We start from the raw sequence: 12739 nt of genomic DNA, 5'->3' as shown, positions 1-12739 counted from the left end.
CACAAGTTTTCCTTCTTAGTGAAAGTCTTGGGTGTCAGGTATGAAATGGAACACATATGCAGACCTATATCCTATGGAATCAATGTAATCAATGTTCTGTGTGCCATAATATTCAATAAAATGAATGGCCAATACATGAATAAAACAAAAAATAAAATGAATACACTGAACGCTATATGGAGTCCACCTATGTATGTAAATATAAATCATATATTTAAAATGTACATGAATAGGATGTTTTCCAGTGCTAGGGATCGATTTCAGGCCTAAGGAATAGACTTGAATTTCACAACTTCAAGGAGGTGAGCCTCCCCTTCTCACACAGTGCAACAGAGTTACCCAGACCATGCATTCCAATCCCAGTCCTGACAGAAAAAATGGTAGCTATATACCATGTGATGCCCAATTCTTAGGTATTTCATTCTGCCTCCATTTAATGAATGTGATTGTTTAAATGCTTCATAAACTATTAATTAAAATCAATCAGTTTCATAGAATATAATTGTGGACAATTTTATACTAGAATCATTCAAGAACTGCCCATTCAATCATGACATATATCACATGCCATTGGTATTCATATGGATAGGATTGAGTTTCTTAGGATCTCTAGCCATTTGGACGTGGCAGGACCAGGATTCCAATTGTGGGTTCCAGTTCCCACCACTTCAACCCGAGGATAGGGAACTCACTGGTCTGTGCCAGAATATCAGCAAGGCCAATGATTAGGTAGGCACCAATGGCTCTCAGCAGTCTTGATTGACACTTTCAAGGCTGTGATAGGAGGATCATGGTCAAAGTCACCCTAGGCAGGAAACTCCTTGAGACCCTGTCCAACTTCAGTGCCAACAAAGCCAGAAGTAGAGCCATGTGGCTTCACTGGTTGAGGCTAGCCTCGAGCAAAAGCAGCTCAAGGACTGTGCCCAGATCCTGAGTTAAAGGTCCAGGACTAGCAACAAACAGACATACACAACAATCTCTGCAGCCATCCAGCTAAAGCAGGTCACCCTCTTGTCCCCAACTGGATTGGACTGAGTTTCCTGCATAACAGGATTCCTGCCACACCCCCATTCTTCCATGGTTCTTTCTGACCAATAGGAAATAAGAATGGTGCCCACTCCCACATTCCATGCTGCCTGGTAACACCTGGATTACCTCAGTTGGTTGACACCAATACTAGCAGTTGAGGAAGGTAGAGGTGGCTGAGTGGTGAGCAAGAGACTTGAGGAGACTTTGGACTAAAGTAGGAAATTGACGTCCTAGTCAGTGAGTCAGAGAATAGAGGATTTCCCAGAGCCTGGGAACGTCGACAGCCCATCTTTCCCAGTGCTCAGATATCTGAAAAAACAAGACTCCATGATAGAGCTGCAGGCAAGAAACTGCCACAAGAACACTGGCAGAAGAATCCTCCCTACAGACTTGCAACATTCAAGAAAACAAAGAACACGAAAAAGTGAAGGATCCCCAAGACAAACGCCACTGGGGAGCGTGATTCAAAGCAGAGTCCGGCCAAAGGTGATGCTGACCACGGGCCTCCCCTGCCTATGGACACAGTCACAGCCACAAGCATCCAGAGTGGCGATGGTCCCGATACCACCAAGGATACACAGAGGTGTTACTGACATGAGGTTCCTGCCCTGGATCTCAGCAAAAGAAGTAAAGAGTCGCTCTGTGCCAAGATCCAATCACTGAAGCAGAAAAGGCCAGGATCAATGGGAGAAAGAGAGGGAGAAGATAGCCAGCTCTAAGCAGCACTGAAAACGGAGCTAGAGTTCCACAAGGCACCCATACAGAGGTGGGTTTGGCAGAAAGTTATTTACAATATGCACTGTCCCACTTGCAGCACGCGACCAATGACAGAGAAGAGAGCAAGAAGTTCTCACCAGCTGCCTGCAGGCTGGTGGAGCTGGAGATGGCAGCGTCTGTGGTCACTGCTCACAGAATGAGACCGAAATGTTCTTCAAACAGCTGAATGATGTGACCCTTTAGCTCGAGGTAAATATTAGAAGCTTCAATGATCTGGAGCAAGTGAACACCGAGTTTCAGGAGAAGCTGGAAGTGCTCTGGACACAGTGGAGCAACAGGAAGAAGAGAATCTGCAAGTTCCAACAAGCGCTGGTGTGGCATGAGTTACTAAAGACACTACTGGACAACCTGAACTGGATGGTGACTGCAGCAAATCTAGAGAGAGACACCTTCATGGAAGACCTGAGCATTGAGAAATCTGTGCAGAAGGAGGAGGCCCGGTGGCAGACCCAGTGGATGAACCAACTGACAGAGGAGAAGGGTCGAGGAGCAAGGCAGGTGTTTGACCTAGAGGAGGAGCTGCTGGAACTGAGAAGGAAGCAGGCAGAACCACGGGCCCCTGAGGGACCATCTCCAGCCACGCAGCAGGTGCAGGCCCAGGCTTACTGCACGCAGATGGAGTTGAAAAGCCTGGAGGAACAACTTCACATCCAGGTCCAGGAAAACCAGATGCTCTGTTTCCAGAACGGAGCAGCAGAAGCAACTGTGGAGACCGGAGGAAAAGGCCAAGGATCAGCAAGAGATCCCTGAGACCCCATGATGCAAATGTGTGTGCAGTGGACAGATGGAGGAACAGCTGGCCCTGCTGCAGGATGCTCTTCACAGGGTGAGCAGTGAGAAGGAGAAGCTCTCCAGCATCATGTATTCAGAGCAGCAGGTGAAGAAACACCTGCTGGAACAGCTGGACCACACAGAGGAGAAGATATAGGAATGGAAAGAGATGGCTGAGAGAGAGCCAAGTGGCTCAGGAGTGGCAGGAGCAGTCCTTTGCCCAGCTGCAGGAGCTCAGAGCCACCTGTGAGCCACACATCCCCTCCAATGAGCAGCTGAGCTCCGAGAAGGAGGCACTGCAGCAGCACCTAGAGAGGCAGTCCCAGCTGCTGTAGCAGCTGAAGCAAGTGCAGGGCCCCACCAACTGGCAGGACCACATGGTTCCCCCAAAGTGGCAGGATACCCTCAAATGCCTGGAAGTGATCAGACCACAGGAGGAGTGCCTGCAGTCCCAGCTGAGCTTCCTGGCTTTCCCCTGGGAAGGTGAAGATGAGAGCCCTGGAAAAGCAAAAGATGAGGCAATTTTTCCCAACGTGACCATCGCAGAGGCTGGAGACGTCCCCCAAAGCTAGAGGGATGTGGATCTGTGAGCGCTCTCGGTGGCTGAAATCCACAGGGGGAAACTCCTGTGCCAAGAGTGGCAGACATACTGTGGGTGCCCAGCCCATCTGGCAGCTCAGTGTCAGAGAAAGCAGGAGCCATAGGCTGGCACCACAGCCTGCATGGGGATGGGAAGTGGGACACGTGGGCGTCAGAGAAGAAAATCTTCTTCATCCATGACGTGCATGATGAGGTGGACTTCCAGAGTCCAGAGGATGAGCTCCACCATCGATGCAGTCAGCTGTTGGCACACATCAGCACCATTGAGGACTCCCTTGTGGTGTTTAAACACCAGATGTTCCTGGATGAGCTGTGTGAGGAGAAACCTGAGTACATGTGTTGGCTGTCCCAGGAGAAGTTGGAGAAGAGGAGAGAGCTGTAGGAGCCGCTGTGGTTCCTCTCAGAGGAAGGCATGGACAGCGGGCACCAGACACCAGCACAGGCTGAGTCCCCCGCCACCATCGCTACTTCAGATGCCTCAGGCTCCAGGGTGGTTAAATGAGTGAGGAACAGAAAGATTTTATGAATTGCCACTTCAACACAATGTGGAAACTTCCAGAAGAGAGGTCGGGGTTCCCTACCCCGTACAAGACTCCCGCTTGGAGCATATCCTGCCACAGAAGCACCAAATCCAGATCGCCCACAGTTCGAGGGCTCAGGTGAAGAGCACTCCCTCCCTTTCTTCTGTAGACTGATGTGGATGATGACCCTCTATGTGACACACTGACTCTCAAAAGCCTCAGCAGCCACCACAAGTAGGTGGTCAGGTGCCCTTCTCTCAGGCCTCCATCTGACAGGTGATTGGAAGGGTAAACTGCGGGTCGGGTAGGGCAGAGGCTGCCAGGAGGCGGTCCATATTCAAGTGACATCTAATGAACCATTGGTGGCCAGGGAAGAGGCCCATGTTATGCTTATCACAAAGAATGAATTGTTTTCAAAGGGAAAACATGCCTCCAACAAAGATTTGTTCTTCCAGTCCTGGGGCTTGAACTCAGGGCTTGGCAACTGTCCCTGAGTTCTCTTTTGTCATGGCTAGCACTCTACCACTTGAACCGCAGTGCCACTTCTTGTTTTCTGATGGTTCATCGAGGATAACAGTCTCACATACTTTCCTGCCTAGGATGGTTTTGAACTGTGATCCTCCAGATCTCAGCTTCCAGAGTAGCTAGGATGACAGATATGAGCCATCAGTGCCCAGCATGTGATACCTATTGAAGGCTTCTTGGCAAGTCTGTAAAAGGAGCTCCAAAGGGCCTGGATAGACCTTGACTCAATCAAGGAGCTGGGATGGGGGAAGGCTGATGTTCTAGCCATTCTGTTCCCCAAAATTAAAGATGCCACCTGGTGTTGGATGCATGAAACACCTAGGTCAACTGCCACCAGGCTTAGCGGAGAAAAGGTAGAGAATATCCAAAGATTGCAGTGTAGAAATCTGATTGTGCATGCATGTGGTGTGTGTAGTGTGTGTGTGTGTGTGTGTGTGTGTGTGTGTGTGTGTGTGTGTGTGTGTGTGTGTGTGTGAACTCAGGGCCTAGGCTCTATCCTGAGTTTTCTTGCTCAAGGCTAGTGCTCTGCCACTTGAGCCACAGCCCCAATTGCTTTTCGATGGTTAATTGTAGGTAAGAATCTCAAGGATTTTCCTGTCCAGGGTGGCTTTGAAGCATAATGGTGGCCTCAGGGAACAAGAGTAAACACAACTTGCAGGTATAATCCTTATGGTGGGAGACTCCTGCCCCCTTGTAGCTGGATGTGGGACATGTGGCCTCATGCTATTGTGGGGGACTATTGTCCTGTCGAGTTATTGGGGGAGGTGACCAGGGCCACGCTGACTTTTGCCCACACTGAATGCTGATTCCAGAGCAGATCTGTTCTACCCTAGGCCAAGAGAGCTCTAGGAGGCCCAGCTCCCAGGGGCACAAGGAAGGGAGAGGTCAGCTCCAGGCCCAGCTAAGAGCCTTTGCCCACGAACACCCCAACTTGCCCTTCCTGATCCCCGTAATTCCTGTCAAAGAACAACCTCCCCAAAAAATAGGAGCTGTGGCTCAAAGTGGTAGAGCTCTAACAGTGAACCAAAGAGCTCAGAGACAGGGCCCCCAAGCTTTGAGTTCAAGACCCCCAGCTGACCCTCCCCCATAAACCATAGGTTAGCTAAATGTGAGCTAGTAGGATTTGTGAAGTGTTTCTGAAGAACGGTGATACAGAAGAAAGCACCCTAATTCTAATTACAGCTGAACTTTTGACGTACAGCTATGTGCTGAGTCCTTCACAGGGTACTGTTTTCTGTGTCCTTCCCACATGATGGTTTTGTGCTGAGTCCTCAAAAAGCATTTTGTGTATTGAGTCATCACAAAGGGTGCTATGTTCTGAGTCCTTGAGAACAGTGGGCCGTGCTGGGTTTTCCAAAGTGTGCTGTGTCCTGAGTCCATTACACAATATACGTTATGCTGAGTCTGTCAAAAGGTGTAGTGTGCCATTTCATCCCAAAGGGTGCTATGTGCTGAGCGCTTGAGAAGGGAGGGACAGGTGAATTTTTCAATGGGTTCTGTGGGCTGAGTTCTTTACACAGGGTACATTTGCTGAGTCCTTCAAAAGAGGCTGTGTGCTGAATCATTCCAATGGTTGCAATGTGCTGCATCCTTGAGAAGAGTGGGACAAGGTGAGTTTTTCGAGTGCTGTATGCCGAGTCTTTTACACAGGTTGCTCTGTACTGTCCTTCAAATGGTGCTGTGTGCTGAGTCCTTTCACAGGGTGGTATGTGTAAGTCCTTCAAAACTGTGTTATGTGCTGAGTTTTTCAAAGGGTGCTGTGCAATGAATGTTTTACACAAGGTGCTACATACTCAGCCATTCAGAGTGGTGTGTGTGTGGAGTCTTCACACAGGGTGCTATGTGCTGAGTTCTGGGAAAGAGCGTTATGTGCTGAGTTTTTTCAAAGCCTGCCATGCACTGTGTCCTATACACTGTGTGCTATGGACTTCCTCCTTCAAAGGGAGCTGTGTGCTGAGTCATCCCAAAGGTTACTATATGCTAAGTCCTTCAAAGGGTGCACTGTGATGATTCCTTTAAGCAGGGTGCTTTGTGCTGGTTTTTGAAGTGTGCTGTGTGCTTAGTCATCCCAAAAGGTGCTATGTTCTGAGGTAGTTATTCCCAACAATCTCTCTCTCTCTCTCTCACTCTCTCTCTCTCTCTCTCCCTCCCTCCCTCCCTCTCTCTCTCTCTCTCTCTCTCTCTCGCTCTCTCTCTCTCTCTCTCTCTCTCTCTCTCTCTCTCTCTCTCTCTCTCTCACACACACACACACACACACACACACAGAGACACACACACACACACAGCGGTCACTGTGCACCTGCTTGATGTGTGGAGTGGAGAAGAATGGAGGAGAGTCTCCTCCAGAGGTGGGGCTGAGGGGAGATTCGGTCCCCCAGGCAAATGTTAGGGTTGGCATGGAGTGCTGAGCTGAAGTGAGGTTGCAATTCCTATGGCCTGGAAGCCTTAGGGCCCAGTCAGAGCTGCTCTTGTAGTCAAGGGTGGGGGGCTGGGCTGAGGAGAGGAGGGGGTGGGGCCCAGGGGAGGAGGAGGCATGGACCAGGAGGCTCACTGTGGTGGCAGCAGTGGCCAGGGTCTCTCAGTCGTAGGCAAGCATGCATGGAGGGGCTAAGCAGCCCACAAGAGGAGTGGAGGCAGAGACAGAGAGAGAGAGAGAGAGAGACAGACAGACAGACAGACAGACAGACAGACAGACAGACAGACAGACAGACAGACAGACAGACACAGACACAGACACAGACACAGACACAGACACAGACACAGACACAGACACAGACACAGACACAGAGAGACAGAGAGACAGAGAAAGAGAGAGCAGAGAGGAGCGAGGACATGCACGAGAGGAAGCAGCTTCAGTAGCTGTCTGAGGCCTCAATTGAAATGAAGGTCCTGGCCAGGAGCCCAGAGCATATGGAGCTGGCACAGCAGACACATCACCTCAACTTTGGAAGCCTTTAAGTTTGATTGGGATAACTGACATGCCAGCTTTTCCAGGGTTTTATCTTTAAGCTGGCAATTACTACTAATGACTGGGATTATAGGTCAAATTAGATGGAGGATTTCAGCTGCCAAACTATGATGTTCAAAGCAGCACATGCAGAGTTCCCAAGCCAGATCGTCTCTTATCATGAATATCGTACCATGACTGCCTTCCTCCAGCAGCTGCTGATCCTCCTCTGGTTCTCTCTAGTGTGACCACCACATTCAAGGACAACATGGGAAGCAGAGACGGTGACCTCGCATCCCAAGCCTGCCAGCTGTGAGCAGAGTTGATTCCCAGCACCTGCACGGGAATCTGAGAGATCCAGAGACCCCAGATGCCTCAAGCATCCTTTCTCTGCAACATGAAACTTGGGGGCCATATGTGGTGGACCATCCTGTCTGGCCCCAGGGGGAGAAGAGGAGGCCCCTTGAGCCAGGTGTTCACCTCATGGCAACCTCATTCACACCTGAGGGCGGAAATGAGTGGCAAAGTGTGGGTCAGCCGCTGGACAAAGATCTTTGAGAAGAGAGGCATCCAAGAGGCCCCAGAATCCAGCGAGTACATCGTGGCTCACATCCTCAGAGCCAAAACAGTTAAGTGTGGTGGCACCAGGAGGGCAGGACGAGGGACGAAGGAGAAATGTGGTAGAACTACATAGGCTTTGACACCTCCCCCACCAATCCTTCCACCCCCCAGGATACTTACCTGAGTTGGATGGGAGTTTTCTGTAATATTGTCATAGAGAGATGCTCATTTATTTGTCCAACAAACCGTTACAGTGTGTGTGCCAGGTCCAGGCGGTCATAGACAATGAAAGGTTCCAATGCCGGTTCCACAGCACATGGAGAAATCTTGATTTGAGCTGGATGCCGGTGCTTCACACCTGACATCCTAGCTACTTAGAAGGCTGAGATAGGAGGACTGAGACTTAATACCCAGGCAGAAAAGCCTGTAAGACTCTTTTTTTTTGGGGGGGGGGCGTCCGGTCGTGGGGCCTGAACTCTGGGCCTGGGTGCCGTCCCTCAGCTCTTCAGCTCAAGGCTAGCGCTCTACCACTTGAGCCACAGCACCAGTTCCGGCTTTTTTCTTTTTTCTTATGTGGTGCTGAGGAATCGAACCCAGGGCCTTGAGCATGCAAGGCAAGCTCTCTACCACTGAACCACCTTCCCAGCCCACCTGTAAGACTCTTATCTCCAACAAACAACCAAAAAAAAATGCCAGAAATGGATGAGTGGCTCAAACTCTAGACTGTTGGCCTTGAGTAAAAAGGCTCAGAGACAGCACCCGGATCTGAATTCAAGGCCCAGAAGTGACACAAAGAAAGGAAAGAGAAAGAGAGGAGGGAAGGATGGAGGGAGAAAAGGAGGAAAGGAAGGAAGAACGGAACATGCAAGCCTTGGTTTGGAGTCCCTGGATCAAGGGAGCCAACCATTCACTGTGGGGACAGTTTCAGAGCCTAAAGCCAGTATGTAGGACAAAGCCATTGACCTCTCAGCAACTTCATGACATCCAGGAGCTGTGTGTTCACCGACTGCAGAGGGAAACAGCCTCGGGTAGACCTTAGGGCTCAGGATGTGTCACCAAATTTCAGTCTCCGCAGGCCCTCCGAGTTTATTTTCTGGTCAGATAAGAAGAAAGTGTCCAAGGAATAGGGAGGTATAGGCTGAGGGAGTGTCAAGAGGAGGGGGGCAATGTATAAACAGGAAGATGAAGAGGGAGGACCATCCCAGGTCAGGTGTGTCAGGCCATTGGAGCCATGACCTCACCTGACAACCTAGACCATCAGTGATAGAGCCTTCGACCGAGCCACATGGCTGTTAAAAATCCTGGCACTTTGGTTTCACTATTGACAAGCTGGCTGTCATCCACTGCAGGATGCCTGTGCGGTACAACCTTGGGGACTGGGATTATTGCTGGCTCTATCTGAAGATGACACCCCCGGTGTTCATTCCTTGACCAGAGACAGACGTGAGTGTGCCAATGGCACAGGACAGCCAGAGAATGAGGGCTGGAGTTAGACCTTGTTGCCCCGAGACTTCCTCTAGGGGACTCTAGGGCCCTGTGACTGCCATTCTCAGAGGCAGAGGTGGGTCACTTTGCTGGCTCAGCCTTTAGTCCAGATGGCAGATCTGGCATTCAGAGAGGGCCGATTGTAAGTGAGGCAGGGCTGGGTAGAGGCTGGTGCAAAAAACAGAGGCACTGACTCTGAGCAGTGTTGTTTGATTGAGGATACTCACAACCCAGGAACATTCCTGGGATGGATCGGCCGTTTTCTCCCTCCTTAGAGAGAGAGACCGAGAGCCCTCCAGTCTGCATCCCTTGGCCAAGAAATCCTTTCATTCCCATAACTTGTGGTTGGATAACTAGACCTCACTTGCCTGCCCAGTGTCGATGCAGGACAGTGAGATCTTGTGTAGAGAGTTGTGTGCAGCCATACCTGAAAGATGGCGCTGGCTTCCGCCCTCCGCCTTTCCGATGGCGAGTGCTCTCTGTGGTAAACAACTCCTTATATGGCTAAGGCAAAGAATCTGGCTTGCTTCTGTGCACCTGAACCTATTGGTGGTTCCCAAGAGGCGTATCAGGGTTGGCTACCCAGCGGGTACTTAAGGCTGTGGGAAATTCTCCCCGGGGTTGGGGTCAGAAGATTACTCAAAGGTCCTGAATAAACTGCAGAGAGAAGAGCTCGGTGTCTTGTCTTCCTTGCTGGTCGAGGTGGTCGGGACAGGTGGTGGCCCGTACGGGGATTCAGCCATAACCCCAACGGGGACTCAGAACTCTCTGTGGTCAGGGTGGTGCACCAGTAAGTTCCCAGGTAAAGGGGAAATCCAAGACAATAGCGGGGGTAAGTTCCCAGGTAAAGGGGGAATCCGCGACAAGAGCGGGGGGATTTTTGCTCTTCTCGGTAGATAAAGAGAGAGCGAGAACCGGGGGCTAGTCAATAGAGTAGCCAAAAGTGACAGTAAAAGATTGTTTACCAGGTTAAGATTTTTAAAACATGGGCGCTTCTTCTTCGCACCCAATTTTTTTGGCTCTCAATGAGCTGCTGCACTCAAAGAAGTTAAAAGTAGAAACGAGAACTTTAGAGAGATTTTTGGATGAATGTGACATCATTGCCCCGGGGTTCACTGTCTCCGGAAGTCTCACGGTGGCCTCTTGGGAGAAACTAGGGAGGGACCTAGATTTTGCCTCTGAACAAGGAACGCTTAAGAGTGGAGTGAGACCAATATGGAAACTAATAAGAGGCTGTCTTGAGGACCAGCGCTGCAGTGAGGCGGTGGAGAATGGTCAGGCGGCCCTAGAAATGCTGCAGGAAGAAAGATCGGAAGGGGCTGGGAAAGTAGGGGGCTGGGAAAGTAAGGGGCTGGGAAGGTGACTCAGTGGTAGAGCACTTGCCTTGCATGTCTGAGGCCCTGGGCTTGATTCCTCAGCACCACATAATCAAAATGAAAAAAGCCGGAAGTGGCACTGTGGCTCAAGTGGTAGAGCGCTGGCCTTGAGCTGAAGAGCTGAGGGACAGTGCCCAGGCCCAGAGTTCAGGCCCAGGAAAAGACCTATTCAAAAAATGCTGCAAAGTTGTCTAAACAGTTGTCTAGTTATCTTTTAGGTAATTGAACTGGGGAGTTCCACAGCCTGATGGAACAGTTCAGGGTTGCCATTGTCATGGTGAACTCGACCTGATTGGATGCCGGATTGGCGGAGGGGTTATCTTCATGGATCTCCACTGCTATGAATCATCTTAAGGAGTGGGCGGGTTTGGGAGCCCTGACAGGCCTCCTGTTATTAGCCTCCTTGTTATGTCTGTGGTGCATTTGCCAAATTAGAGTTTCTCAGCGTCGCAGTGCAGCCATGATTATCCAAGCCTTTACAGCCATTGGAGCAAGACAGTCCCCCCATGTATGGCTTGATAAGACTGGCCTTTTTTGAGCACAGGATGCGAGGCTTGAGCACTTCACTTGGGGTCCTCTGAGGTTGTGGGCCCCAAGAAGAGCATGTCTGATTGCATGTGGGTTGATACCCTAAGTCCCACCTCTGTAAAAAGGTATCAGACTGGTCTGGTAATGATTCGAGTGGATAACACCTGAGTGAAGATCAGTACAATGTCCCAAATTTCTTCCACAGAGATCAGACCTCTACTCTTGCCTGTTGCGAAATAAAAAAGGGGGAACTGTAGAGAGCTGCTTGCTGCCGCACCTGAAAGATGGCGCCAGCTTCCGCCCTCCAACTTCCCGATGGCAAGTGCTCTCTGTGGTAAACAACTCCTTATATGGCTAAGGCAAAGAATCTGACTTGCTTCCGCGCACCTGAACCTATTGGTGGTTCCCAAGTGGCGTATCAGGGTTGGCTACCCAGCGGGTACTTAAGGCTGTGGGAAATTCTCCCCATGGTTGGGGTCAGAAGATTACTCAAAGGTCCTGAATAAACTGCAGAGAGAAGAGCTCGGTGTTGCGTCTTCCTTTCTGGTCGAGGCAGTCGGGACAATCTTGAGTCCTTGATGAGGTCACGGGATCCTCAGTATGAGATTGTACTTGACCATCCTGACTTGGTGCCTGGTCAGTCCCATCTAAGACTACTGTGATCTAGGACATAGAATCCAGACAATCAGAGCAGGATGGAATCTATTCTGTGAGTCTTGAGTATTATTTGTGAGCTTTGAGCTCCTATGTGCACACCTGCTTCCCTTTCTTGGGTGGGTCTGTGCTAGAAAAAGCTTAAAACTAGGGCCTGGGTGTCATCTGTTGTTTTATGCTCAAAGCTAGCCCTCTGCCATTTGAGCCACAGCTCCACTTGCAAGGTTTTTGGGTATTTAAATGGAGATAAGAGTGCTCATGGACTTTGCTGCCAAGGGTGGCATCCAACTGCAGGCAACAGATCTCAGCCTCCTGAGGGGATAGGATGACAGGAATGGAAAAGCATCTTTGGCCGGGTGCCAGTGGCTAATGGCTGTCATTCTAAGGACTCAGGAGCTGAGATCTGAAGATTACGGTTCAAAGCAAACTTGGGCAGGAAAGACCCTCAGACTCTTCTCTCCAACAAAGCACCAGAAAACCAGAAGTGGTGTTGTGGCTCAAGTAGTAGAGTGCTGGCCTTGAGCTGAGGAGCTCCAGAACAGCACCCAGGCCCAAAGTTCAAGCGTCACAACCAACAAAAAGAAAGTACAATATCTTTTCCTGCAAAGGACTGTGGATGTGTGTTGGGGGGGGCAGGTTGGGATGGTAGGCATTAGTGCCATGCTCAGTCATTGGTTTCGATGGATTGTCCCAAACTCTTAGTCCTCGGCAGCTGATTCTTGAACCCAGGTGAAGCTCTGGGTTGGACGTCAACCATCGGACCTCAGTCTCCTCACGGGAGAGTTGTGAGAAAAATAAGGAACTTATACAGAGGGATCTCCTGAGCAGGGCCAGCCACAAATGGCGCGGCTGTCAGATACGGTTGTCAGCAATTCTGTGAGCATATGACAGGAAGTTACTCGGAAAGGGCTCAGATGGGGCCTGTTATTAATCATGCAACACGTGTGGGATTATGAAACAAAATA

General features: G+C 50.2%; 1 pseudogene; it reads left to right on the top strand.

Annotated features, from left to right (window-relative positions):
- The first annotated feature begins 7567 nt into the window (after positions 1 to 7567).
- Positions 7568 to 12739, top strand: part of LOC138805100 (MTRF1L release factor glutamine methyltransferase-like) — a 418978-nt pseudogene continuing 413806 nt past the window's right edge.

The sequence above is a fragment of the Dipodomys merriami genome, unplaced genomic scaffold (genome assembly GCF_024711535.1).
Source record: "Dipodomys merriami isolate MVZ:Mamm:240054 unplaced genomic scaffold, mDipMer1.0.p SCAF_385, whole genome shotgun sequence".
In the NCBI taxonomy this organism is placed as follows: domain Eukaryota; kingdom Metazoa; phylum Chordata; class Mammalia; order Rodentia; family Heteromyidae; genus Dipodomys; species Dipodomys merriami.
This window is presented reverse-complemented; position numbering and strand designations above follow the sequence as displayed.